Consider the following 24,417-nt stretch of genomic DNA (forward strand, 5'->3'; position numbering starts at 1 on the left):
GCCCACATTTCTGATGGGACAGCAGGGAAAAAGAAAACTGGTGGGAGCCAAGAATGCTGTTGTGATAAAAGTAAATACAGCTTGGGCGCGCATTCCATTGGGAGAGACCACGGAGTGACTCAGCGAGAAGCTACCCTTTACGGTTTAGCATAGTTGTAGACTGCTCGGATGCACAATTACCGTGCGGCCTTTTTTTACACGCAAAGCTTGTGGAAGTTCGCGTGCTTTCTGATTGCTGTGCTTCATGACATATTTAGTTAGATTCAATAAGGGCTTCTAAACGCGTTACAGAGCCTTACAGATGCGAGGTAGGTAAGATTCAACGTTCTTGTTGCATGAGTGAAGGAAGGAAGGAAGGAGGGAAGGAAGGAGGAAGGAAAGAAGGAAGGAACGAAGGAACGAAGGAAGGAAAAAGTGGAGAAGGAAAGGCAGGGCGGTTGTTGCATGAGTGAACACTGTTTATATCAATAATAGCAAAATTGCGTTGCTCAATATGTATTGCATAATTTATTCTTATAACATTAAAAGGGGGGGGGGGTACTGAATAGGCATGCAAATGTTGTGCCGTGACTGTCATAACAGTACTGGATTCTTATTCAGTTTCGTATAATGTGTGCATTATTTCAAAACAGCTGCTTGAGTAAAATACTTTGATGTTGTATGTTCACTATATGTAACAATAATGCTGCATTCTGCACGATACCCAGGTCCCCTCAATTTGCATGTGAGAGCTTTCTTTGCCTGGAGGACGCACAACTAGAGCGTTGAAAAATAGAGTGATTTTCTTTGATCTGGCGTTCCTCGTGATGTACTGCTGTGCTGGAGTAGGCGCTCAATTACGCAGTGTAAAAAATTTTCGATGTAGGTTTTTGCCGCGAGTGAATGGGACCTAGACATGACACCAACGACAAAAAAGGAACGAACGAGTTTCAATGTTTTAGAGCGTAACTATAGCTGTAGTCTTTATATCTGGCTTCCTCTGAACTTCAGCGCAAGTTTCTCCAACTTTGCGGTTAGCAGAAAACGCTAAAGATGAGCTCTACCTATTGATGAAAATGCTTGCCATCCAAAGTCGGCATGGTCGTAATAAGACGCCAAGCGCTGAAAACCTAATAAATTAGAGCGCACAGGTAAATACCCGTGGCAATGCGACCGATAGCTGACGGAACTAGTTTCGTTTTCGTGTTTCTTGTTTTCCAGCAACCCGTAACTGCATGAATGTGTGAATGCAGATAGACAGACAGCATTATTGTGCGCATCATTTGACACGTAAAAACAAAGAAAAAGTAATACTTTTGTTTCGTTACGACGTCACGTAATTGAAACTACAAAATTTTACCCACAGGCAAAAAAAAGAAAAACATTTTTTTTTGCACTTATAAAGCCGAGTTAAGCATGACATGTTGAGGCCGTGAACAAATTTGCGCGTACGCGTAATTTATTGGGTGTTCTTTTTTTAAACCCCTGAAGACTACTAGCGTTAACAGATTCATTTTCATCGACTTGCGAACCTTTTATGTGCGTTTGAACGCCGCCGCCGCCGCCGCCGCCGCCGCCGCCGTCGTCGTCGTCGTCATCACTATTATTATTATTATTATTATTATTATTATTATTATTATTATTATTATTATTATTATTATTATTATTATTATTATTATTATTATTATTATTTCATAGAGTCATGATGCCAGGAGCACCGACGAGAACGCTACAGATAACGTGGCTGCGCGGGCGTCGGTGCTTCCTAACATGGCATTAGTTTTCATTCATACATTGAAGTATAAGTCATACACAAGTGAAGCAGTAAAAAAGGAAAGGATCACACAGCAACATTGTTTGTACTGCACGCAGCAAAACTCTAGCGCTGCAACTGAAAACTCGGGCCAATTCCATACGAAACAAAGACGGAAAGCGCCGTCTATAAATGAAGAACGGACGAAAGGAAACAATACCGACATGCGCGCACTTTGCCGATGCATGCTGTACAAAAAACATATATCCCGCTCCTGTCCCCTCGTCTTGGGAACGACGTGCATAGACGTAAGGCGGCAGCGCTCATTACCTCTGACGTCTCTCCCTTTATAACCAACCGCCACCGACAACAAACGCGCGTGATGTCACTGCACTAACCCTTTAACGCTAACATGCCGAGGAGGGAGAGGCCCCCTTTGACGAAGATAGGTCCTCCTATCGAAACGTTGGCCAGCCTTTCTGAGGCACCCTATCCCTGTTTACAAACTTTGTACCACACTGTGCTATTCCATTTGTCAGCCCCTTTCTTGATTTCATATAGGGAAGAGCGATTCATGTGTACGCATTTCCTAAGTTATATTAATGCAGAAACATCGGAAGGGGCCCTAAGGTTAACCTCTTTCTTGAATAGTTCGTTTATAACCTCATACAAGTTCATTCATCGGCCTTCTAGCTCAGTTACCTTTTTGGCGAAGCAAGCAGCACCGGTATCTATGAGAGTCTATGGGAGTCAATGTCAATAAGTGTGTGCTTCGCAACATTGCATGCAGTAGTTATCGTCCCTACGATTAAGTAGGTATGAAGCATTGAAAGACTAAAAGAGAGAGCTTTCTTTTTCTTTAAAATTGCGTGCGCTAAACGCAGCGAAACTTCAGTGCTACATCCAAACGTTCTGCCTAAGCCACATGCAAATAAGACCGAAAGCTCAGTCTATAAATGAATACTGAAGGCAGGGAAACAATGCCTGCCTACACGAGCAATTTGCCGAGGAACATTGCAAAATATATTTATAGACAATATGAAAACAAGATATATATTTTTGTAGACAGTTCCTACGCTATTCTCAGATAGATACATCCGAATCAATCCCATGAAAAATGTTCCTGCTTAAGAGTTTATTTATAACCTCAGGTACAATCATTCCTCGGGCTTCTGAGTTGCCGCCGGGCTAGCAAGCAACAGCGATATCTGGAATGCGTCGACCGTCTAAAAATTCTCTCGAAGTTGCTTAGTCCAGCATTCCCCTCCCCTGCGCCCCCCGAAAGTAAATAATAAAACAACAACGAGAGCATTCTTTAAGCGGTCGATACGTCCCAGATACCTGAGAGCAGGGCCTGCGCAATGTCTGTATAAATTGTGCGAAGGAGGCTGCGATGTAGAGGCTGTTTTGCTTGCTTTATATTTATGAATACCTTAAGTGCTCCCGACGGCTTGATTTATCGAAGCAGACGGTTCGTGCTGCAGTATTGTATTGTGTTATGGCAGCCAATGCCTTGAATTTCTCCAAAAATGAACAAAATAAAATAAATAATATGAATAAAATAAAATTCTTGACTGAGCTATAACCTGGTCTCAGTACACCCTTCGTTTATTTGTTGGATTCACATCGTTTATATAATATATGTCTATTCCCGATACCTCATTTGCGAGTGATGCGAAAGCACTTACTTCTATGGTAGCGCTCTTTGTGCTTGATTCAAGCATTTCATTTCCAATGGGAAGTACTTTTTGTATTAGCGACAATTGTTCTAATACTGCGCCCGGCGTACAGCATACAGTAAGATGTAACCCACTTATAGTCGGATACAACTTTAGAAAAAAGGGGGCGTTTACTCCTCCGAGGCGGAGGCACACGAGCATCCACCAATGGGCGCGCGCTCTGGACAAACGTCATGAGCCAGACGGCCGGTGACCCCGCCGACGGAGAAGATGGCCGCCCTCGCTTCGAACTGGGCGAGGTCGCGTCAGCTGTGTGCTTCAGCCCCTCGTCAGAGTGAATTCCAGAACTGTTTGTGATGGTCTATCATGCCGAAAATATTACAGCGAGATTACGATGCACCATTTGTGCCGCGTGCATTTATTCTAAGCCGTGATCCAGTTAAAGAACATTGCAGCGAGCATCGCTGGCGCTGCGCTACGCTTTGCCTGAAAACAGGATCCCGCGGCGACCGCTGCGAACACACATCCTGCGTGCTTGTTCCATGTTGTTTTATTTCGCTCCCGAGTGAAGTTACGGTGAGAAAGTTTTCCAAAGACTGGTGCCTACGGTAGCGGCGGGTGTGTTCGTATACTGTGTCGCTGCGTTTTTCGTCGGACGGGGTGAAGTGATGAAGCAAAACCATTCTCAGGAGTAATCAGAAAAGTGCGCGCAACAAAACCTATTTGCAGAAGAAGCCTTCAACGCAAAGATTTGTCGCCGTCAACTTAACGTAAACTATCAATAGAGAGGTTTAGCTTTTCCGGTATTCCGGTTTCTTAAGGACGACGGGTTTGTGCGACCACCTGTGACTATTAAGGCAATTTCTGTAAAACCGCACGCGCCAGCGAACTTGCCACAATTTCATTCTTTCCTTCCCTCCTCTCTCTCCCTGTGATCTTTGCTTTCCCCTTTCCCATTCCCCCGGTGTAGGGTAGCCAGCCGGACGTTATTCTGGTTAACCTCCCTGCCTTCTTCTTTTCTCTTTCCTCCTCCTCCGGTATTCCGGTTAAACGCAGGCGGACGCCCGGGGTGTTGGGGCGGAAGCGTAAACGTGAGCTGTCGAGCGGTCTGCATGGTGCAGCCACCTGGTGGCGCAGTGCTCAAACAGACAGAAACAGTTAATATTGCATTAACCGAGCGTATTCTTCTTCGCTGCTGTTGTAAATTTTCGGCACTGGCATAATCGTGTTGCTGCCCCAACGCCTCAAGGCCCCGTCCACCTGCGTTTTACCGGAATACCGGACAAGCTAAACCTCTCCATTGTCAGCAGTGAGATAGCCGAGCGTCTAGCGACGGTGCTCGAGCGTTGTGTGGCACCGTCGATTGATTGCTGTCCACGAGTTCTCACTGCATGCGCAAGCTGTAGAACGCGTGCTGTGAAATTGTGAAAACACAAAACCAAAAAATATAAATTTTATGCTATTTAAAACCAAGAGTACTTATTTAAAACGATGAATGAAGCATTTTTGCACCTTCCTGCCTCGACCGTATTCTCGCCCCAGGTTTGTAATGGTTGCGATAAATGCATTGTTTTATATAAGTACTTTTTCAATAGCAACTGATTCATTTTAAGCTTGATAAACGAGTATTAGATACGCCGTGTACAAGTGAACAAGCGCAAAAGCGTTGCAGAGCTACTCTTTCTACTTTTGTCACTTGCAATGAAGCTAAAGAGCAGACGACGGGCAGCGTTGTGAAAGGCACGGGGTTATTTTTCTGCCGCTATCCGGCATGTGCTGTAGCACATGAGAGCTCTAATAAACCAGTCCTCAAAATGCAAAAGTCCTTATTTATACCGAGAATTTCGCGTTTCAGGAGCACGATGTTTCGAGCGGGACTATTTTAGTCGCGGAGGCAATCGGCTGTCGCGCTTCGGTCATCTGGGCGGGGCCTCCCCTTTTTTCTAAAGTTGTATCCGACTATAGTATGTCTATTCCCATTAGAAACAAGAGGCGTAGTCTTCATGCTGATCACGCTGAATATGCGGCACATGAAAGGATGCGATGCCCGAGCCACGAAACGTACTTGGCCCACGGGCTAGCATTGCTTGTGCATCCTGCGAAACGAATGCCGTCTTAACATTTCTAAGAGATCCTGTTCTCAATGAGATACAGTCAAACCTCGATATAAGATATATATAATATAAGGGGTTTTACGTGCCAAAACAACTTTCTACTTATGAGGCACGCCGTAGTGGGGGACTCCGGAAATTTTGACCACCTGGGGTTCTTTAACGTGCACCTAAATCTAAGCACACGGGTGTTTTCGCATTTCGCCCCCATCGAAATGCGGCCGCCGTGGCCAGGATTCGATCCCGCGACCTCGTGCTCAGCAGCCTAACACCATAGCCACTGAGCAACCACGGCGGGTTCGATATAATGAAACGAGGTTTGAAACGCGATATAACGAATCAACGGATATGACAAAGTAAGTGAACTCCCCTTGAAACACTGATTAGGATTCGTAGTACAGTTCATGTAGTAATGGATATAACGAAGTAATATGTATAACAAAGTATTTCTGGTTCCGCTTTCAACTTCGTTATTACGAAGTTTTACTGTACTGTAATCAGTCTGTACCGCGCGCACCGCTGTGTTTCGTGTAGGCTGCGTGTGTGTGTGTCCACAATCTGTCCTGTATCATTGAATTTTTCACAATTCCCTAATCGTGCCACCAGGCAAACCTCTGCAGGATTCGTTAAGTTGCTCCCACTTCTTTCTTTATCTGTCGTTATTCTTATAAACAACCTGCGGCTGGAAATCCTAATATAACCTTCAATCTAATCCTAACCTAACCAGCAACTCCTCCATAACAGTCGCTCTAACCTCTGGGATTACCAGAGTGCAAGCGCCATTCACGTTTAGCAGAAGTGAAAGACGCCATATCGTCAATCGTTGCACGGATGGAAGATTTGAAAAGTCAGCGAGGTTCAGAACCGCTCGTTCCACATTGCTGTTGAAGTTTGCTGCCGACTTGGGTGCAACTTATCCTCGCACGATTTAACCGTGCACTGTTTCCGTTTTTCTTGTCATTCCAGGAAACCGTAATTGAGGGGGGTGCTAAACAACACCTTCTGAATACTCATGTAGGTATGTATATATTTTACAAAAGAATTAAACTAAATTGAACTAAGTAGGAGGTCTACAGCGCTGGACTCGAGTACAGCAATGTGCTCCAGCTGCGCTCAAAGCTTCTGTGCTCGAAGCATGGGCACCCACGACGCAGCAAGAATATTTTCTTTTTACATGAACGCTCATGCCGATAAAATTTCCAACAAAATTTACTACGGGGAACTCTGGAGCTCCGTTTGCTTAGCGACAACATCGTAAGGATTGGTGTGGTGCATGCATTCGTCTCGCCTTTGTGCTTGTGTATTCAGACCTGGTTGCGGTTTTATTCAATGAGCTTTATCTCTCTAGATTTCCATGCGCTTATACATATCGGATTGCATAATTAAATAATTATATAATAATTGCGAATAGTTACAGCTGTGCAGGAAAAAATCCTTTGTTGAATCACTTCGCAACGCCACTGAGCCGTTTTTTACTTTATCTTACTTTTTTGTTTATTGACATATAACGCCGGCAGCGGCAGTACTGCTGCCCACGTGAAGGAGGGAACTCATACAAAAGAAATCATTATGTGTGAGAACAGTTTTCAAAATGCGTTAATAACCACTGTTCAAATGAGGAAACACCGGCGCAACTCTCCCAAATAGAACCGTTTGAACACAGTGTGCTCAAAAACAGTTGCACGCTTTGGTGCGCGCGCGTGTGCGTGCGTGCGTGCGTGCGTGCGTGTGCGCGTGTGCGTGTGCGTGTGTGTGCGTGTGTGTGTGTGTGTGTGCGTGCGTGCGTGCGTGTGTGTGTGTGTGTGTGTGTGTGTGTGTGTGTGTGTGTGTGTGTGTGTGTGTGTGTGTGTGTGTGTGTGTGTGTGTGTGTGTGTGTGTGTGTGCGTGTGTGTGTGTGTGTGTGTGTGTGTGTGTTCTGTCGTGTACGACTGAAATCGTCCGTCTGTCTTCCGTTTCCATTCTTGAAAACGTTGCGCTCGCTACTTTCCCGCCGAGAATGCCATGTCACGCTGACAACGCGCATGACCTTCGTGCCCTGCAAAGTACCGGGCGCGCAGCGTTAAGGAAAGAAAAGCCACGTGGACTAGATGACCGCTGTTATTTCGTTAGAATAATACGCCATATAGAGTGCAACTGTTTTTAGAACAAGATGAAGCAGAGTCTACTACATGTACTACCCATCTTTGCCACTCAAGCTGAACCGCCACACTTGCTCCTCCGGTGTAGAGACTAGCGCTCGATTACCCTCGAGCGCAGTTTGTTCACTGTGAACCGATATACACCGTTAAGGGTGTTTAAAGGTTCAAATTGGTCTATAACTCAGGCACTTAGACGCACAAGGGGCTAAGCGCGTGAGTTAGACATAATGAACCTTTAAGTGTGCAAATAGCTTAGGAGTGTACGAAACTGTGTCTTTACGGTTGTACATTATTTTGCATCTTGATGGTGCCCGTTTTTTACCGCATCGCCAGTAATATCGATTTCTCGATTGGCGTTGCTTCGTTTTCTGGGCGCAAGTTCACCGGAAAAAAAATTTGTATTGTCGACTCAACGTTTCACAACGTTTTCTTTTTCTTTTTTCTTTCACCGCTGCTAAAAGGTGACAATGTGCTTAGCATTATGCAACGTTCTGTCTAGCGCGTGCGCGGTTGCCCAGAATGCGAGGGAGCTCGCTGGTCACATGCTTGGACACGTGAAATGCGGTCTGCAGTAAACTGAAGTAGCACGGTTGCGCTCATTCCTTGCTGGTTGTGTTTTACGACGAGAAACAAAAACTCTAATGACCGGGCTGTTGCAGGGGAGAGTGGCGCCGGAGGGGGGGGGGGAGGGTGGAAGAACGTGTAGCAGAAGCGGCTCACGCTGGTTATCACAGCCGGGATATAAATAATAAAGGGGCGCCCTTCGCCTGCCGCTTTCCGAGAACCGAGATAAGCAATGGCAGAAGGAAAAGCCGTCGATGGCCGACGGCTTCGCAGGTAGCGTAATCCCCGTCATTCTCGAAGAGACGTCCTCTTGTAGTCCTCTCGCACAAAACAGACCACCATAAACGCCGACATTGCGACCACATACAGACAGTTCCACCCGGCACCTGTTGCCAGTTTCACTGGTAGACCTTCTCGTTCCCCTTGCACCTAGCATGAAAAGTTGCTCCGTCATTCTAATGGCTTATATTTGCAAGTTTACAGCCATCGTTTTGCTTGGTACGAGTAGTTGGAAATGGAAGCGATAGTAAGAACAAGGACAGCACGCGGTTTTGACGGTTGCCTGATACCCTTGGAAATATGTACGTTGTGCAGACGTATCGCCAATGAGGTCTCGACGCGAGATTCGATAAAGAGAAATTTGTTCGACATTTACTCCCGTAATAACGAAACATTTTTTTTGCCATGCGCATGAAAACGGAGTTGAGGGAAAATATTTTACAAGTCTCCAATCTTGAGTCACTTTCACGCGGTTGTCTCCGTTTCTGGAGACGTTACGAGAAATACACTGATATAACGGGACGCTTAAGCCAGGAGAAGCCGGACTGTGACGTCACACGTAGCTTTCCAACAAGAAAACACAGACACAGAAAGAGAGATCGTTATGTTGCCCTATCGCACTTGAATTGCGGCGTTCCCCACACGTAGTCTACATGGAGCGGTAGCCCAGAGGCTATGGCATTGAGCTTCTCAGCTCGACGTCGCAAGTCCGACCACAGCCGCGGCGGCCTCGTTTCGATGTCGGCGTGATGCAAAAGCGCTCATGTATATAGTTAAGTCAAACTTCGTTATAACTAAACGAGCGATAACGATGTAAGTGAAATTCCCCTTCAAATTCCCCTTGTGTTCGTCAACTTTGGTAAGTGGAGTGCCGTTAATTGCGTGTATAAAGGTTGATGATACCGTTTTTCTGGTTGCAGTCACGATCGCCGACTTTTGTATGTTTATTTGCATCTGCCATTTAGAGCACCAGTCAGCTATGTCAGCTAGAGAATCATTTAATTTAATATGATCATTGTACTGATTAATTTCTCTGTATATGACTCAGTCGTCCGCGAATAGTTTTATGCTGCAATCGATGTTAGCTGTGATATCGTTAATATAGAGTAAGAGAAGCAATGGTCCGAGAACCGACCCTTGGGGAACTCCGGATGTTACTGCGACTGCGTTAGAAAGCGTTTTTCCGTAAACTACAAATTGCGAGCGGTTACTTAAGAAACCTCTTATCCAAGCAGAAAGTTCTCCTATACCAAAACCATTTTCAACTTTAACTATTACTTTGCTGTGACATACGCAGTCAAAAGACTTGGACAAATCGAGTAGAATAAAGTCAGTTTGACCGCGGTTATTAACAACTGTAACAGCAAGATCGTGGACTAGTTCTGTTAGTTGGGTTACTGTCGATAGGACAATGCAAAAACCGTATTATATATATATATATATATATATATATATATATATATATATATATATATATATATATATATATATATATATATATATATATATTCTTGATGCTGCAAGTCGCTGAGCAGCACGACTTCGTCAGTAGGCTAACCAGGACGAATAATCCGCCCAAAGCCGTTGAACGTGACGGTGAAGGCTCTCGCGACGAAAGCGCGCGGACTGTAAGGAGAAAAAAAAATGTAGTGTTTGCTTAAAGTTCGGATTCTCTTAACCTCGCTAAACCTATGAACTCCGCGGCCCAAAAAGAAAACGTGTAGGAAAAGAACAACGTGTAGGCTAAAAGAAAGTAGAGCCTGCTTGCGTGCCCGGAGTGTGGTGCATTGAGATGCAAATGAAAAACGCTTTGCATGATCGATGTTCTGATTTGCAAAACCCGTAGAAGTGCTCCTGCGTATAATATTACAAACAAAGATGTCCACTAACAGAAACGCAATACTCAGATACGCTATTGAGAGATAAGAAAGAACGAAAAGAAAAGGCGTACAGAGAATGTAGGTCTTATAATGCGCCACTCAAGGCACGCGACATTCAGAAAGGAAGATAGAAAAAAAAGCGAATGAATGAATGGAAGGAATGGCTGCGCCGGCGGTAAGGCCGATGGATCCCGGTGGGGCCACTGTCAGTACCCGAGCGCGAAAGCGGCACCGTCCCGCTTATCCTATAGAAGCAGAGGCGTGGATGTACCTGCCTATTCCGGCATACCTGACGCCCTCGCATAACAAAGTTCCCCTTGCGCTAAAGCTCGTCGGAGCGCGAACTCGGTGCGACCACTTAACCAAGAAATGTCTCGCCGTCTCGTCGTGACATTTCCTGTCTGATTTTTCGTTTGTGTCGATCCATCCATCTTCAACTCTGCATATTTCGTTGTCTGCCGGTCTGGTGGGTCGCTTCCGCTTGGTCTCTTTCCGCACGAGTAGCAGCTTGGGGTTCTTGTTTTTCCATCCTGGTGTCAACAGCGCAAAAGGTAGACGGTTTACGAGACGAGAAGACGACACCACAAGCGCACAAGCGCTTTTCGCTCGCCGCCTGAATGTCCTGGTGATTTTTGTTTCTATAACTCCACCCGTTTCCATTTGGTTCTTTATCTCTTTTATCTGTTGGTCGCTACTTTCCTACCTATCTCTTTTTCGCTACTTCACTGCCTCTTATTTCCTGGCTACTTCACTCCCTCTCTCTTTCTGGCTACTTCACTACCTTTCTCTTTGTCTTTATCGCTACTTCACTACCTATCTGATAAATTAGGTAGTGAAGTAGCCGGACGGACGGAAGGTAGTAAGTAGCCGGACAGACGGAAGGTAGTAAGTAGCCGGACAGACGGAAGGTAGTAAGTAGCCGGACAGACGGAAGGTAGTAAGTAGCCGGACAGACGGAAGGTAGTAAGTAGCCGGACAGACGGAAGGTAGTAAGTAGCCGGACAGACGGAAGGTAGTAAGTAGCCGGACAGACGGAAGGTAGTAAGTAGCCGGACAGACGGAAGGTAGTAAGTAGCCGGACAGACGGAAGGTAGTAAGTATCCGGACAGACGGAAGGTAGTAAGTATCCGGACAGACGGAAGGTAGTAAGTATCCGGACAGACGGAAGGTAGTAAGTAGCCGGACAGACGGAAGGTAGTAAGTGACAGACGGAAGGTAGTAAGTGACAGACGGAAGGTAGTAAGTGACAGACAGACAGACAGACAGACAGACAGACAGACAGACAGACAGACAGACAGACAGACAGACAGACAGACAGACAGACAGACAGACAGACAGACAGACAGACAGACAGACAGACAGACAGACAGACAGACAGACAGACAGACAGACAGACAGACAGACAGACAGACAGACAGACAGACAGACAGACAGACAGACAGACAGACAGACAGACAGACAGACAGACAGACAGACAGACAGACAGACAGACAGACAGACAGACAGACAGACAGACAGACAGACAGACAGACAGACAGACAGACAGACAGACAGACAGACAGACAGACAGACAGACAGACAGACAGACAGACAGACAGACAGACAGACAGACAGACAGACAGACAGACAGACAGACAGACAGACAGACAGACAGACAGACAGACAGACAGACAGACAGACAGACAGACAGACAGACAGACAGACAGACAGACAGACAGACAGACAGACAGACAGACAGACAGACAGACAGACAGACAGACAGACAGACAGACAGACAGACAGACAGACAGACAGACAGACAGACAGACAGACAGACAGACAGACAGACAGACAGACAGACAGACAGACAGACAGACAGACAGACAGACAGACAGACAGACAGACAGACAGACAGACAGACAGACAGACAGACAGACAGACAGACAGACAGACAGACAGACAGACAGACAGACAGACAGACAGACAGACAGACAGACAGACAGACAGACAGACAGACAGACAGACAGACAGACAGACAGACAGACAGACAGACAGACAGACAGACAGACAGACAGACAGACAGACAGACAGACAGACAGACAGACAGACAGACAGACAGACAGACAGACAGACAGACAGACAGACAGACAGACAGACAGACAGACAGACAGACAGACAGACAGACAGACAGACAGACAGACAGACAGACAGACAGACAGACAGACAGACAGACAGACAGACAGACAGACAGACAGACAGACAGACAGACAGACAGACAGACAGACAGACAGACAGACAGACAGACAGACAGACAGACAGACAGACAGACAGACAGACAGACAGACAGACAGACAGACAGACAGACAGACAGACAGACAGACAGACAGACAGACAGACAGACAGACAGACAGACAGACAGACAGACAGACAGACAGACAGACAGACAGACAGACAGACAGACAGACAGACAGACAGACAGACAGACAGACAGACAGACGACGTCCGTCCGTCCGTCCGTCCGTCTGTCTGTCTGTCTGTCTGTCTGTCTGTCTGTCTGTCTGTCTGTCTGTCTTGTAGCCTTCTCTTTTTTATACACTGCCATTTTTCCTTTCATTTTATTTGTCTAAATGGCCCTGCGGCCATTAAATAAGGGTGAGGGGACAATAAATAAAGAGAAATGCAACGTATATCAGCACAGCAATAACACACCACAGCAAAGCAAAATATGAAATGCTCCGATCACAGTTGTACACACAAGTACACATTTGCCTTTTTCAGCCGTTTTTCAGGCTCTCTCAGGTAGGGTCACGAGTAGAGTGCTGGAACATAATTACAATTTAAACGCAAACACAACAGACAGCCAACGGTGTGAGCACGAGTTTTTAGGACGCAGTAAAAACGATATAACAGAATTATTATTAGCATAAGGTGCTGTCTCATAATTTCACTTCTACGTACACACGGTGTTCCCAATTCCAAATAGCAGACATTATTTGAAATCTCCGTGGAAGAGAAATGACCCACGAGAGATTACGGGTCTAATGTGCTTATTGTAGAAACGTGACGTGGAGGCACGCTTGTATGCACGTTTCTATCCATGCTTTTAAGATCGCAACACAGCGCAAAGGAAAACCGCATGGATGCTCCATCTAGTGGTGAAAGTTGGCACGCGCACGCCCTATCGCGCGCAGCGCTTGTGCTCTCATGCCGGGGAATACTTAATCCCTCCGTTTTCGACCGGCATATACCCTTCGTTCGGTACCGCGATCGCTATCGGGCTTCAAGTTCGCCAACGTACACTGCAATTTGCGCGTCCTGTGGTCCCTTTCCGAGCGGCTGCAGGCCGACGTTCTCGCGCGGGCTCAAGCGGTCGTTACGTCGATGCGCCTTGGTTATGCTGTCGCCAACGATCCGCTGTGGCTGAGTTAAAAAGGGAAGGAAGCCTTCGCGTGGGGACCGGCTCCGTCGCGGTCCGGCTCAAATATGCGTGACGACCGGACACGCTTTCATTAGGAAGCCGCACAAACCGATCGAAGGTTATCTCCCGCTTTTAAAAATAAAAAGAAACTACGTTCCAGTGGTTGTGAGACGACTAGCCTTTTGGGTGCACAAGTGCCAAACAGCCCATTGAGCGAAAAAGCCGCCGTCCGTCCTCTGTGGCAGCCAAAGGGCATCAAAATTCACATTGCCGTTGGCTGCGGCGCCACGTCATCAGCTGCGCCTCGACATTGCAGAGTGGGCGAGAGGGAACGCCTTCTGTGGTGATGTGTGAGGGGAGAGGGCGGGTGGGCGTGAGGGGGGAGGGTATCGCCGTGACGCATCGCCCGGTGGGCATCGCCGCCTCGGTGGCATGCGACGTTGGCACCCCAGGCTGCTGCTGCTGCTGCTTGCTGGCTCGGGCAGCAACTATCGCCAGGGTAGGTTGCTCGAGGCGCAAAACTGCAGGGACCGCTCAGCGCCGTTCAATTGAACATTAATGCATTCGCATGCACTACTCATAAGAAGTGCTCAGCTGTCCTCGGATTTTTTGTTTAGGCCCTCCTCATTTTTGATTCCAGGTTGACAACGATGCAACATGTTGAAGAAATGTCGAAGCTTCAATTTGTAGCTTGGTGGCACTACAAGAAACAACGCATATTTCAATTCTGTAAGCTGTCTACGTTAGGGTGTTCACAGTGTACGAAGGCAGAAATATATCACACGTGTCCTCGAAGAACAAGTGTAATGGGGACAAGACCTTCGCCGAACTCGTGCGAAATAAGCAAATTGTTCGCGAAACCTGTGGACTATTCCAGCAGCGAAGACAATACATTAACTTTTTACGTCATTTTCTTTTTCATCTAAGCCAGCCAAGTCAAGAGAGAAAGAGGAAACGAGGTGATGGGAGCAAATAACCCTAGGCCGTTTTCGGTAAAGACGTCCGCCTGCGTCGTTTCATCGGAGAGGCCCTCTTCCAGGTGTCTTGGTGTCTTTTTCTGGTGTCCAGCCACACCCTCTAGGGGTTGTGGCTGGGTTTCAGGCGGTGATTGACCTAGGCACACCAGACTAACGTCTCTTTCCTCTCCCGGCCACGCAAACACTGCTTGGTCGGATACTCTCGTCCCTAATGATTTGGCAGTCGACCTTTTCTTGCGCAATGGACTGACGAATGTTTCTGCGGTGCAGATATCGACCAATAGAGAGTCAATTCGCATGGAAGACCCCTACAGTCATACAGAAAGAGCTTAGGAAGGTCACACCGCACTACAAATTCATCACCGAAGTACGCGAGCTCGGTCACCAGGGCATCCTCTTTAGTTCACCTGACGAGGCCTCTATCACTGACCTTCTAAAAATGTACAGCGTTCGCCTCGCATCCGCCGAGCTGCTTTATTCATTTACAAATAGCTTGCCTGGATATTATGTTGGGCTGCTAAGCACACAGTAGCGGGCTTGAATCCCGGCCACGGCGGCTGCATTTCAACGGCGGCAATATGATAAAACTCCTGTGCCGTTAGATTTAGGTGCAGTGTAATGAATCCCAGGTGGTCCGAATTTGTGCAGCTCACCCACAATGGAGCGCCTCATAATCAGATTGTGCTTTTGGCAAGTAAAAGCCGATATTTTTTTAAACCTAGCTTGCGTTAAATTAAGAACTAGATGGTGGAATCGACTCGAGCCTTATGCCTTCAGAGATTTTTAGCGATGCTTTCTGCAGCTACAGAACCGAGCCTGTATTTCGTTGCTCTTATTTATCTGAGAGAGAGAAGATTTCCGCAGAATAAATCACTGTTACTTTCGCTGCATCAACACGTCCGCGCGAGATCAAAGCGTGGTTATTCACGTAACTGGGTTAATCGCTGTCTCCTCGCCTCGTTTAGTGTTTTAAGGGTTGGCGCAGTGGACCTAGCCCGAAGAGCTGTCGATCGGTTTCTAACTCGCTTCTATTGTGGACCGAATAAAGTTGTCTCACTCACTCACTCACTCACTCACTCACTCACTCACTCACTCACTCACTCACTCACTCACTCACTCACTCACTCACTCACTCACTCACTCACTCACTCACTCACTCACTCACTCACTCACTCACTCACTCACTCACTCACACACTCACTCACTCACTCACTCACTCACTCATTCACTCACTCACTCACTCACTCACTCGCTGTCGAACATGTAGAGATAAAAAAAAACGCGAATGAAAGGCATGTTCATCACAGGAGCAACAATGTTGTCACTGCAGTGGTTCTCACCTAGCTGAACGTGCTAACCGCAGGGCAAGAGCGCAGGAATTACGAATGCTAGAAGTTATTGAGCTAAGGAGGCGCTGACGACACGAAGCCCGTGCTATTATTGCACGGCGATCTCACGGATACCCGCGGATTCCCGTACGCACATGCACAGATTCTACAGTGGCACATTCTGCCCCTGACGAACCTGTAGAAAACTGGATCGAAGCGGACGACAACCTTTAGACATTCCGCACTTAAACTGGTTCACGCTCGATGGACCCGGCTGGCGTTACTGCGGTGAATCATGACGTCAGCTGTGTGCGTTGCGACCGAATAGGAGACCGCGCGACCTTTCCTTTCGCGACAGCTCAAAGCATTGCCGCCGTCCCACACCGAATTCTGTGAAAAGCCTCAGAAATACGGACGCAGACCAAAGTACTGACGTGCGCGCACTCTCTTTTACCGAGCGGTTCCTGCAGCCTGTCGGCAAATCCCTCGTGAAAAACACTTCAGATTCCGGTTTGGACACTGGTGCGCTTCTTAATTTCCTTTAACTTGCCGCAGTGGCGGGCGCCTTTCAACGTAGGTAAACTGAGCAAAGCCTTGCGACGATAGATGTCGCCACACAACGTCATATGTTTGAGGATCTCGAGAGGAAGCATCGGAACAGCGTAGACGTTCTGCAAAAAGTTCCGAGAAGATGCAGAACTCTGAGGCTTGTGGAAAGCTACTGGAGCCCCGAAAAGCACGTTTTTCAGATTCCGTGGCAACATGAATCGGTGTTCCGGCCAGCATTGGCGAACGCTGTTGAAAAAAAAATGAGCTGTTGATCAGTGGTAACCAGAACATCGACATATGATGACAACAGGCATGTCTGCCCGCATGTAGAAAAGAAACACTGTGTCCTTCAAACTTATTGGAGTCTGCATATCCCCAGCAAGCCACCTTGACTACAAGATGCCTAAAGAAATACTGCTAACGGCCACCGGCTCGTAGGTCATCACTGGTGACTTTAATGCACGCACGTCATCAGCTGTCGGGAAGCACGAATATTGTCTCCCGAGGCAACAGTCCTGTATTCTTTGCTGCCGATTATTATATTGGCTGTTTCAGCGACGGCAGCCCAGAGCGTCTGCGGGGCGTGACACACAGTATGTGCTTGGATTTGACTTTGGCGTAACGCCGCTTCACTGCAGGCACTGCGTCGTACGCACACTGTGTTCACGAACTCCCTATTTCCTCTTTCCACTTCCTATTCCCCCTTTCCCTTGTCCCCAGTGTAGCGCACCAAACCGGACGCTCGCCTGGTTGACCTCCCTACCTTTCCTTTCTTGCCTTTCTCTCTCTCACTCTCTCTGCAGCAGATTTGGGGAAATTTATTTCTAGAAGCTAGTGTACGTGTCGCAGTGTACATGTCATTAGGACAGCGAAGGCGGTATGGCGAAAAATGCAGCACGCATTTGTCGCATGGCTAAGGTTCGTGCTTTTTGGTGGAAGCGAGCACCGACGTTCATGCGGCTAGGACCACGATGCTTTTTCCCCAATTTCTAGGGAAAACTTGCCGTGGCTTTCTCGAAGTGATCTGGTGAAAGAACTCGGGGTAGTACTACGGGAAGTACCAAGGACGGTGTACTTGCATTAGGCGAGCCACACATGTCAAGCTGCATTGGGTAACTTGAAAACTGGCAGTAGGTTACGAGCTGCGAGCCTGTCTAAGAAGGGATCCTTAGGCTTAGTAAAAGGAACCCCAACAGAAAAAAAAAAGTGCTATAACTGAAAGCTCTCCGTTCGTAAGGCCCGTTTGTGAGTGGCTGATCGACTCCCTTAAATATATGTTCGCTATCAATTTAGGTCGGTTTCTCTTTTTACAAGTCCATGTATTCTATGAGCAGCTTTTGAGAACGATCTAATAGATATGTAGTGCAAAGCAGTGTAGATGAAACAAAAAAATTACTTCGCTGACTGTGGAGGAAGCAGCGGAAAACGTTAAAGCATCGCCCACGTACTCACTGGCTAAGCTTCGGGATCGACGTAGGACCCTACAGGAATACTAACTCACTCTTATTCTTAAGCACCGACTCCAACAACAAAAAAAAGCAACACCACCAATTTTTCTTTCAGCACCCCACTGCGACAGGGTTCGTTCGTTCGCGATGGCCGCTGTTGCCATGGAAACTGTACTTGTCAGTTTGATCACTACCGTTGAAAATGGGCAACGCACAATGATTAACAAAGGAGGCGAATGGCATTCGCATTCGATCGCATTCAGCCTCAATCCTCACGTTGTGGTACGTGCAAGAGACGCTTAATTTGCCTTCGAATAGGCAACGTTGCTTTCACTGTAACTCGCTAAATGCGTCAGCAAGTCGTATACACGTCGGTAAATCAGGCGACCTAGAAGTTACGTACGGTCGCGCCACGCGGTTCCAGAAGGGGTAGAATGCTAAACTGGAGAACAAAAAAAAAAATGGCTAAGCCAAGCTTCTTTATCCTTAGGTTTACAGCTTGGTGTTCATACTTCAACAACGTGCAACTTTTCATACCTTCAGAAAGGGATGCCATTTCCTCGTGGGTCACATATCAAGCAAGTGTGGAAGTTGTCCGGGCAAAGTTAGCAAGAGCGTCGTTATTCTCGGTAGCATAAAAGCTGCAGCCACCACCTCGAAGATATGTTGCGCCATTCTACGACCACGGCGAATTTTTAGCTCCACGAGAAAGAAAACTTCAGGTACGATGAGAAATAAAAAGGGAAAGTGAAAGATATAAGAACGAGCAGACACTTGGGCATGAAAAGTAATGGCCACTGATTCGAGCTGTAGTTTCGTAAAACCACGGTTGCGATACGGAAGTCGTGCGGAAAAAAAAGAAATTGTCAGCTTTACTAAATGCATAAGCACGATCTAATGACAATGATGAAGCCTCATGTCTTGCTTGTGCCAACGATTTCTTTATTACGTACGCAAAATTGCTCGAGTTGGCCTTCCTTGCATCATCATGGGGACCCTAAAATGACCATTTGGATATGTCGTGGCGTATAGTTTGACAAAAATTACCATGGTAAACGTCGTGGGTCACGACTATTTGTAACTCTGTTCTCGCCGGGGCAACAGACGCAGTGCGGTCACGTTCGCTTTGCGTGAGTGAATTGCTTCGTGCACTTTGTGCCTTGCTAACGGCGGCTCACCGGTCCTGATTCGCTTACGAAACGACCGACCCTGCGGGGCTGTCTGAATGAACCACGGAGCAAGAGACCCGCGTTGGTGGAATACTTGGCTCGCGATACGCAGGCACGGAGCAATGCTAGACGCACTTATTCCGAACCATTATATATACAGGTTGTCCCAGCTATCGTGCACCAAGATCTAAATAAAAAAATATATTATATATATGCAAATGCGAGGTAGTTGGATATAACCAAGCTAATGTAGTTCGCCGTAGCTTGGAGATACTCAGATTATTTTCATGCGAATACACGCAATATTGCCGCGCGACTGGCCGCTAGAGGCACTCGCGCGTGTTCGCGCGGGCTTGTTCCACGCTCGGAAAAACACTTTCATGCAGCACGTACTGTGCAACAGAATGCTGCATCGGGAGCTTTTTCATGTTGCTCTACAATTTTCTCATTGACACGTTTCATTTAATCATAATAATTGAGAAGTTGGTTATTTATTTAAGACTAATTATTTAAGTATAACCGGAATGCAAAAAAAAAACATAATCTAAGTATCTCCAAGCGATGGCAAACAACATTACCTTGGTTCTGTCCAGCTACGTGGCATTTTTATATCATTGAATCTTGGTGCATGACATATGGGACACCCTGTATAATAAAATTCGCAATGACACACAAAAATAAGTTGTGCAGAAACAATCGACGATGATCGTCCCATGTAAGCTAATAGTCAATATAATCGACTAGAATTCACTGTAAACGAACAGTTGAACGTTTCTATAGAGAGTTATTTGCTTTATTTAAGGAATAACGCGCTTGAAGGCGCGTATTTGTTGCAGCTAGGATATTCGCGTAGTGTTCGTTGTGTCATTCTGCAATTTTGCAGAAAATACAGTCGTTACCCAACACATCTCCAGCGGCATTACAAGTGTTTAGACATAAATGCCGACTCGACAAAGATACTTTTTTTACTTATACTTATAGGTCTACTTATAAGGTCTACTTACAGGTCTACTTATATCGGCTGTAATTCGTTGTAAGTGCATTTACTGTTGCTTGCGTCATTACGATTGGTTTATTCGGTTTGTATGTGCGCTTATGACGTTGACAGAGAGAGAGAGAGAAGGATGCATAGAAAGGCAAGGAGGTTAATCAGAGGTAGTTGCGGTTGGCTACCCTGCACGGGGGGAAGGGTTAAGGGGGATAAAAGGACAAAGAAAGTGGAAGGGGGAGACGGAGAGGTAGAGAGACGAGCACGAACAAACCATGTACACTATAGAGCGGTAGGAGGCGGCGTTCTGAAAGTCTACCGCGAAGCCCCGTAGACCGCAGGAAGCTTAATAACGCGAGCAAGGCCTTCTGCGCGCATGTCCTTTGGGAGCGCGGACCTAAAGCTTTGCGTTCTGATAGTGAACGATTGTCCAAATGGTTCAGCCCTCTGCACATCAATTGTGTCTGATTTCGCGGGCAGACACAGATAATACAGATAATACGTGCGAGCGTCTCATCGCTGTTGCATGTGTCGCACGTGGAGGTGCTGGCCATTCTAATAAGGAAAGCATATCAGTTCGTAAATGCAACGCCTAGCCACAGACGGTACATGAACAGAGCATGTTCAGTTCACGTCGGGGTAACTCAGGTGGTAGGTGCATCCGTATGTCCGGAGACAACGAACACAAACGACACGTGGTGAAAACGTTCGAGTCCCACAGAGGCAAAGCTCATTCACGGGACATCAATCGCAGCCCAGCCGCAGCGTCTGTTCGCGAAAGCGGAATCAAGACACGGTGGCCCCTTTCATGTGCAGATCGGGCAGCTTCGTCGGCGTGGTCATTCCCGCTGATGTTGGAATGTCCTGGAAGCCATTGAAACATTATGTTGTGTCCCTTGTCATGGATGCGATGATATATGTGTCTAATTTCTGAGGCCATTTGTTCATTGGGTCCGTGGCGCATTGAGCTTTGTGTGCCCTGAACGACTGCCTTGGAATCACTAAAAAGTGTTAATTGTCGCAGTGGATCGGAATTAATAAAATTGAGTCCGGCACGGAGGGTCGCAAGCGCAGCACCCGTCGATGAGGTCGCACATGAAGTTTCTAATTTGATTTCTTCAGATTTTGCCCGGGATTATGATTGCAGCAGCAGTGCCGTTGAGTTTTACCGAACCATCTTTGTAGACATGTTGCCGGAATCTGTGCATGTTGCCAATGTGTTCCAACGTTGCTTGCTTCAATAGTTGCAACGGCGCTCCAACTTTCTTTCTGATGCCTGGAATTGCAATTGCACTTGCGGCCGGTGCAGATGCCGCAATGGGTCTGATAATCATGTAGCAGGCGTAAATTGTGATGGTAAGTAGGACTGATGTTTTACAATACTTTTGTGAAAAGTTGAATGTGGCCTCTTTGCTGGTAAGAAAGCAAGATGTGTCACGCATTTCGTGTGTCATCGGAAAACTGTACGGGACTTGCACATATCTTCTAAATCCTTTATTGAAAGTGGCTGTCTATATACCCAGGAAGGCTGTTTTTCCCTGTGGACACGCCGTGGTTGCTCAGTGGCTATGGTGTTAGGCTGCTGAGCACGAGGTCGCGGGATCGAATCCCGGCCACGGTGGCCGCATATCGGTGGGGGCGAAATGCGAAAACACCCGTGTACTTAGATTTAGGTGCACGTTAAGGAACCCCAGGTGGTCGAAATTTCTGGAGTCCTCCACTATGGCGTGCCTCATAATCGGAAAGTGGTTTTGGCACGTAAAACCCCGCAATTTAATTTTGATTTTTCCCTGTTCCTATTCCAGGCTACGCGCATATTCTCTAGATTTGGCTTCTCTGCACCGTTATTTCTTTCAATGCGAGTGACGGACCCGCCTGTGGTAGCAAAGTGCGTAAAAGCTGTTAGAAAAGAGACAGGCTCTTTAATCGAAGCCGGAGTGGTTTGCCCGGCAGTATGCTTGGATTGTTACTTTGGGTGAATGCCATGATAAATAATGTGACACAAAAAGGGACATGCGACAGGCGCATAACACTTGCGAACCACACAACACAAAACACACAGAAATAGAGTATCTAGTCGAAATCAATGTAAAAATAAAAAAATACTGAGAGCGCCTTCGCAGCATGCGAAGCACAGGCGGCAATAGTCCATGGTGCAGGTACCCAACGTAAGGCGATAACCCTGAGATATATTCACTGCGGACTTTATGACGATTCTTCGCAGTGCAAACACGCTTTAATAGCAGAGTAAGTATGCTTCATCATTTTGATACACCGCACTGAGGGGGCACTGCGGTGATCCCATTTGTTTCATTTTATGTAAGAAGTGCCTTTGCATTGGTGACGTTCGGTCAAAAACTTCGCAGACATGCATGATCGCGCTTTTCAAGGAGTGATCGTGAGCAGCTTATTGTATCGGGAGCCGCCGAAATACTGGTTGATTATAGTGAAGGATAACTTTTCATGTTTCACTGTGGCGGCAACGTATTCATTGAACAAATCGACTGGAATGTTATAACAAGTCACTCCACCTTAAATCAATCAATCAATCAATCAATCAATCAATCAATCAATCAATCAATCAATCAATCAATCAATCAATCAATCAATCAATCAATCAATCAAGTGTGCTATGCATGCATTTTTGTTAGCTTTACACAGCGTACGCGATAAGCGCGTAGGCTCATGCCGTGTAACCACCTTCACTACAACAGTCTTCGTACCTTCATACCCGAAGACAACAGATCTTCATACCCGAAGAACTACAAAACGAATACCAGTGAGATACAGCTTAACGTATCCGGGTTTTGCATATAAGTGCAAAATATATCCCTCAGAGCGCATTTGACGTTGCATATATCGCACTCCGAGTGCCCACAAGAGGCACCATAAATGTGTCCGCTGTTGTTTTCGTTTTTTCGCACACGCTTTTTTGAACACGCTTTGTTCTCCGTCGTGCGGAGAGCATACTTGAACATAATCGGACGCAGGATGCATTGTGAGGCGCATCACCTAGCATCGAGATGGAGGCTATACCATTGCTGCGTCGTTCATACGTGATGCTTCGCCAGCAAGTCGCCATAAAAGGTTTAAGCAATGTCTCGCCGCTTCGTTAAAATGTGTATAGCGAAATTAATACAAAAGCTCGTAATTGTTCTTGTAACCGTGTTTGACCATATCAATTTAATTGAAATACGTCGACTTATTTTTAACGCGCGAACCAGTTTGTTACAAGCGGGTTGTAAGCGTAGTATCAGCTGTAAAACGGTTGCAGCTCCGGGCTGTCTTGGTCTCTTTCGTAGTCTACGCGTATTGTGAGTGCGGTTAGCTTTCTGCTTGCCAGTTTTTAACAAGCCTGAAATAAAACGATTCAAGCAATAAAAAAGAAAAGGAATCACCCTCTGAACGTCGGACGCACCCGAAGTCGCGTCGAGAATATAATTTTCACAGGCACCTACAACGACACCTTCAAGACTTATCTGTTTACAAGCCCAGGGAGAAGCGGTCAAGCTGAAGATTGCCGCCGTTTCACGCAGTCAGCGAAGGTTGTTTCTCGACTCCACTCAGGTGGGTGAGGATGCCCGTGCTTTTCTCTCACATTACTTTTTTTTTCCCTTCTGGACGACGAGGAAGCGGAGAAGCCCCTTCCAGTGCCAGTCGCAAAGCGTTGTAAACAGATCGAGAATTGCCGGAGTTCTGAACATAAACGTGACGACAACGGCTGCCTAGCTGTGGCGGCGTATTTCCACTAGGAGTTCCCGTAGTAGTCATTTTCTTTTTTTCTTCTTGCTGCTGTCGTCAGCTTATTACGATGATACGTAAACTGTTATAATAATAAAAAAGTACTTCTTGCACTATTATTTGCGACACCAATCACTAAAACGAGGCCCAAAGGAAGTGTGAAACTGACTTCTCTTTTCTTGTTCTTATTGTTTTGAACATTAGCAGTATTAGGAATGAATGAAAACCGTAGGTTACGCTTTAAGACTGAGTGATATGTGCACATGACGGAGAAGATAGGAGATTATGGCCTGGTGACACCCTTTCATAACATAACATAACATAACATAACATAACATAACATAACATAAGAGCCCGATGAGCTCTTGTAGAACCGCCGTATAGAAGGAGCAATAACAGTTGTGTGTTTGTGTATTCCAATTCTTCGTACCTGTCCT

The 24,417-nt window shown here is 46.5% G+C and overlaps 1 protein-coding gene across 1 annotated transcript in view; it reads right to left on the reverse strand.

Moving 5' to 3' along the window:
- The window catches only part of LOC142558496 (uncharacterized), a 264,295-nt gene that overhangs the window by 238,328 nt on the left and 1,550 nt on the right, over positions 1-24,417 (reverse strand). The gene's annotated exons all lie outside the window — the stretch shown is intronic.

Source organism: Dermacentor variabilis, chromosome 9, assembly GCF_050947875.1.
Source record: "Dermacentor variabilis isolate Ectoservices chromosome 9, ASM5094787v1, whole genome shotgun sequence".
Classification (NCBI taxonomy): Eukaryota; Metazoa; Arthropoda; class Arachnida; order Ixodida; family Ixodidae; genus Dermacentor; species Dermacentor variabilis.